Consider the following 6000-nt stretch of genomic DNA (forward strand, 5'->3'; position numbering starts at 1 on the left):
GAAGAATGGGATTTTGACTGGTTTTTAAAGCGCTCTTTTAACATCAGGTACTGTCCATCTAGGGTTTCTCTGACCCTTGCAATGCACAGAGTGTTCATTAAGTTAGAGAAAGAGGTGATGTCAGCCCCCTCGTGTCCGACGAGTGATGGCTGAGGTAGGTAATTAATGGGGACCTGCAGGTATCGGCTGCTGCTTCTGTGTTTGCTGCTGAATAAATTGCTGAAGGCCCAGGAGACATTAGAATAGGCTTTGCCCGAGATGGTGTGTGGGGCAGACACTTTATTTTGGAGAGAAGTGACACAATAAGCTGAGAACTAATAGGAGAAAATATTTGAAACATAGATTTTTATTTTTAAAAAAAAAAAAAATGTTTTTAATCTGTCGCTTGAGGATAGCAGGGAGTTTGGTGGCATCTTTGCTTTCTGGCTGGGGAAGTATGAGATGTGGCAACAGGGAACGATGTTGTGGAGTGACTAATGGAAAGGGAGGTACTGTAATTTGGCATCTTCCATGGCACACGAGCAGTTATTTTAGAGAAGCTTTTTCCATAGGGATGAGTGTCAGCGTTGCTAGCAGTTTTTTATTCTCTGGCTGTAATCAGCACTGTGAGCAAGACCCAAAACTCTATTCACCACTGACTATACGTATAAGCATATGGCATACAATAGATGTGCAGGCTTGAAAAAGAAATTCAAAGAACAAATAGTCTTCGTGATTGTTCTAGTTCTAAAACAATTTTGTGATAATTCCAGTGTTTTACTGAAGGGGTGATGTGTTGTTTCCCAAGATGAAGGAAAGTCCTGGAAATGAAACGTAGAATATTCCACCTGGCAGATCAGTAGCTTTTCAACATCCTTTTCCTTGTGTTTCCCAAATGCATGCCTGTTATTTGGAAGCATAACAGAAATAAGACAGAAAAATGACTGCAGGAAAATTTGAAGTCTTTCATTTAAACAACTGTAATACATGAAGAATTGATGAAATCTGATTTTTTTCCCTTTTATTTTTTTTTTCTCTTTGCAGTGAACAATGCTGTAGCACAGCACTTTATTTGTGGATGTTGGGCTGTGCAGGCCCTTTTCTAACAGCAGGCGAATAGCTGGAGTCAGTGTCTTGAGGAGCATGCTCCACGGTGGCATTTCCAAAGCATTTAATACAGATGCCTTCAGCTTTTGCTAGGTACCTGGCACGGAATGCTTTGGGTAGGTGGTGGTGGTGTTTATGTATGAACACCTGAGTGCATGCAAAGAGATCCTGGTAATGCTTAAGCATTGCCAAAAAAATAGGATTTACCCATGGCTGCAGAGAGGTCTCCAGGAAAGTCTGAGTTCTGCTCAGAGGGAGGAAGAGAATCTGGCCAAGCTGTTCAAGCAATAATGCAAGGGCATTTGTCATGTTTAAACTTCAAAATCTGCCAGTGAACTTGATCCTATTGGGGGAGCAGGGTTACCTACATGTTTTTTCTTTTCCTTCTTTCTACCCATCTATGGCATTGCACCTCTAACCTGAAACACTCATGTGCCTCCTGCAGCCTCTCTGCTTGTGTGCAACCCTGCTTGGCCGGTGATGCTCAGAAGCACTGGCGTTAGCAGAATAACCTTGTGCAAAAGCACATCTGCCAACAATGCTGAGCGTTGCGGAGCAGCATGGTGTTTTCAGTGAGTTAAAGCCATGTGGATGTGTACTTGAACAGCAGCTGTTTGGGATGACTTAGTGGGGCTACGCAGAGGTGGAAAAAAAAACCTAAAAGTGTGGCCAAGCACAATGTTCCTGCCCTGCCAGGTTGTAGAGCAGCCACAGGAGGGTGGTTGCTTCCCTGAGTGGACGGGTGGGAGGGAGGGAGGCTGTTGGGTGCTTTGAAAGTAGGTTCTGATGTGAGGGGGTGACTGCCTCAATCTGGCCTCACCTGGTGGCTGAGGAGATGCTGGCAGAGCATTCACCCTCCCCATGGTCGCACGTGTGTCGGGTTGCCCTGCCTCACCACCCGCTTGGGGAGCGTTTGTGAGGGAAAGGGATGCAGTCGCCAAGGTGTAAGTGGTGCAAAGGCAGCAGCACCTCAGCACTGCTTGATCCCTGGGGCAAGTGGTTTATTTCCACATGCAAGCGGGGACCAGTGCCTAAGACAGGGCTGCAAAAAGCTGCCAGCTGCCTGGAACGCCCCAGGATGGTCAGGAAGGCTGGGCCTGTCCCTGATGTCATGGGATAGAGACCGGTCAGTATATTGCTCACCCTCAGCCTCTCTCTTTGGGAGAAGGAAGTTGCTACCCTGTTGTGCCAGGGGCTGCCTTAACACTCGTGGCGTGAACGCTGGCAGATATCCCAAGGAGAAGACCTGGACAAGTGACCAAGCACCAGCTGTAGCAGGCGACTGCAGCCCTCCTCGGCCAAACGTGGCAGAGCCATTGTGGAGAGGTGGGTGCTGGTCTTGGAGGGCGTCCGTGGTGGAGGAGCAAGAGGAGCGGCTCCCCAGGAAGCACAGCTTCGCAGGCAGCTGCCTGGGTGCGGTTTGCTTAGGGAAGCATGTGTTCCTTGGGAACGCCAGGTGTATTGTCATATCGCCTTTCCCTAGCGCCTGCTCTGTGCTGACATACTATCCAGAGGGGGGAGTAAAACAAAAGAGCCAAGGCTGGGGTGGGGAATGTGGGAGGAAGGTATAGAAAGCTGGGAAGGATGAGAAGGAGCTTGGGTGAGCACCATGGAGCACAGATGGGCTGTAGCAGCATCCTCCAGTGCGTAGAGACCTCTTGCAGGGCCAGGCAGGACTGGTTCAGGGGCAAGCAGGACTGCTTCATGCAGACCCCATCCACCCTTCAGGCTCCTTCCACAAGCTGTTGCCCTTAACCTTCCCTCAAGGTACAGTGGTACCTGCTTGACCTTGGGGCAGAGGAGAGCTCAGGCTGTCCATTGTGCCTAATCCTCAGCTTTTGGCCACAGTCAGCGAGTATATACTTGGTGTTTGCACCCCCCTCTGATTTTATTTGATTTTATTTTAAAACCTTTGAGGAGCAAAGTCTCTGGTGGGTAGGCTCCCAAAGCCACAAAGGAGGGTGAGGAGATGGTTGACAGGGGGAAAGCAATGGGTCTGGGGTTCTCAGACATCTGCTGGGTGGTTTTGAGGACTCAAAAGGGAACTGTTTTAATAAGCGATAGTTTTCATCAGGCTTTAGGCCACTTTGGCTATGTAAGGCTCATCAGGCAAGACTTGAAGCACTCCATATCGCTGAAGTTTGTATTTCCAATCTTGGCTGTGTTTTATACTAGCCATCATCCTGAATGTTTCCTTTTATTTGGGACAAGTTGCCTTTTCAGCTGTGTTTAAATGTATTTTTAATGTGAATTATCATGTTTTATGGTACAGCATCTGAAAAAGAAAGAGAGGCTTTAAGAAAGCTTTTTGCTGGCAGTAAATTAGATCCAAGTTTCTGTGATAAGCTGTAATAGCTCTTCAGAGCAGATGTATTTTATCAATTTAAGAACATAGACTAAGAAAACATGTACTGCGTTTAGGCTTTTAAAATGTATTTTCATGTTAGCATGTACACAGTCAACAATAAATCTATAGAAGCTGTGATTGTCTTTCGGTTAAAAATGATGTGGCTTGCGCTGTGCCTGCTATTTACATGTAGGATGACAGAGACACTTTTCAAGCTACATGTTGCTTCTTAATGCAAAGCTGGGTGCTGGTGGAGATGATGGGCTCTTGGTGCAGGTTCAGTCCAGGGAAAAGGCATGTTCCAGGGCAGATAACGCACCCACGTGCAGTTTTATAGACCCACAGCACATGGGTGAAACCTCTCACAGTTATCTGCAATCCAGTTCCCTGACACAGGAGCCTTCTCAGCTGCTGTGGTTGCTGCGACACGTGGTGTGAGATGTGTCACTGACACCACCTTCCTCCTCCTCCTCCTCCCAAATGTCTGTGTTCCCAGCCCCAGGGAGTGAGGCTGGCATTAGCTGCTAGCTTGGGTTGTCCCAGACCCACAGCCGTGTCCCTCGTGCCAGCAACGTGTGTGTGCATGTCTCATCTCGCCTCGCTCAGAGGGACGGCTCCGAGCGGCGATAAGGCTGCAGGTGGCGTGGGAAATGCCAGCCAGGCTGTCCAGCCCTGTAGCGCTGGTCCCTGGAGAAGCTGGCATAGTCCCAGTCTCCCGGGTGCTTTTGTGGTAGCTCAAGTTTGTCTGAGGTTCTTCAGAGGGAGCAGGTCCACCTCCCATTGGGCAGGTATGGAACACAGCCGTTATAATGTCTCCCTTGCTTTCTCATCTTCCTCTTCTTCACAACAGTGTCAGTCTGTAAGTGATGTGTTTTCACTCACCGCAGCTATATAGGTTGATGAACACTGCCAACCAACATTTTTTTGCTTCTTTAGTATTTTTTTCTCTTGAGGAGAGTATTGTGAAGAGAAGGCTACTCAGTTTTGCAAGGATTTGTATCTTTTTTTTTTCAACTGGGCTGTGAAAATAGTCAACAGAATTTTTCTGACTTTTTCTCGTTAGGAAAAAAAAGTGCAGGCAAAGGGGGGGAGGTTTGGCTGAATGGAGGGTTGGTTTCTACACGTCTGTAGAACACAGGGCACCCGTAAATTGAGGCAGAGCCGCTGAATCCCTAGGACCTTGCCAACACAGACACTGTGATTTCTGTGAACAAAAAGTTTTCCAGTCCTACTGGCAAACTAGTTTGCTAGAATTGGAGCACAGAAAGCAGCTACTTGAATTCTATTGTTTTCTAGCGTGGTTTTCCTAAGGAAGCAAGTCTTATGCAATCATGCTGGCTGCCTGGCTTGGGCCTCTCAATGTTTGAATCTTTTGGCCTTTTCAAGCACATTTTTCAGAGGGGAAAAAGTCTGAGGCGTTATTAAATTCCGTCAGTCATGTGAAAATTAGAGCCCCTGTAAAATAAAAAGCCAAGAGGCATGCCCCAGTTCAGGCAACGTCTGCAACACGATTGCATATGGTGTTAACTGCTGGAACACCCACATGAGAGGGACACTTTATGAATGTCCCAACCACAGGAAAAGCTTCCCTGCGAGCTTGAAATCAACCACAAGACACAGATCTGCAAGGAGCCAGATTATGTTATATTGGGGTGTGTGAGGGAGTAGCTTTCAATCATCTGTGTTTCCCCTTGCCAGCGCCATCCCTATATCATTTGATTTGCTCCGCATCCCTGAACGTCTCTCCAACGTCTAAGGTTTCCCCGTGCAAGGCAGTGGATGCTGAGAGGGGTGCGCATCCAGGGCACGCACAGAATTTTTTTAAACACCCCGCTGAGGTCAAGCGGAGCAAGCAGACGTTTCTGCTTCTTCTTCGTTGCCTCCTTCAGTCCTCTCCCATCCACAGGCAGGAGACCTGGTGTAGGAGCTTTCCAGGCCAGCTCCACTGATGCGATATTACGCCGGCTGGGTTGTTTCCTCCCTCAATCGCATTTGTTTCCATTTTGCTCTGCGGTTGGACCGGGACGGGTTGCCCAGGGTTTGGGCTTTCCACTTCAGTTCCTTCTTTCAGTGTAAAGGAAACTTGCAACTTCTCCTTACGGTGTGATGTGATGTGGATCATGACCATCTTCATGAAAACCCTTTTCTAGTCTTATTTTGCCTTAAGCTTTGTGAGAGCAACCAAACCAGATTTGTTCACGCTGTAACGATTTGCATGGAGCGGAGCCGCTCCAACTGGAACTGCTGAGCCTTAAGGCAGAACAGCCAGCAGTCCTGTGGTTTGAGCATCACTGGGGAAGGTCCACATTAAAATCCCCTGGGATTTGGAGTAGGAGCTTGAAGCAGGTCTGGGGGCTGCTGGGATGCCCCTTTCTGCCAGGGTGAGGGCTGCTGTCCTCTGTGTTGAGGATGGTAAGCTTTAAACCAGGTTTGAGTCAAGACCAGAAAATCCAATCAATGGCCCTATAATGCATAAGAGGAAGAAGCCGTGGCAAAAAAACCCCGCAGAAAACACAGGTTTGCTTTACCTCGCCCCTACCCCATCCATTTCATGGATGTCTTTGGCT

This window comes from Falco punctatus (genome assembly GCF_963210335.1).
Source record: "Falco punctatus genome assembly, chromosome: 3".
NCBI lineage: Eukaryota > Metazoa > Chordata > Aves > Falconiformes > Falconidae > Falco > Falco punctatus.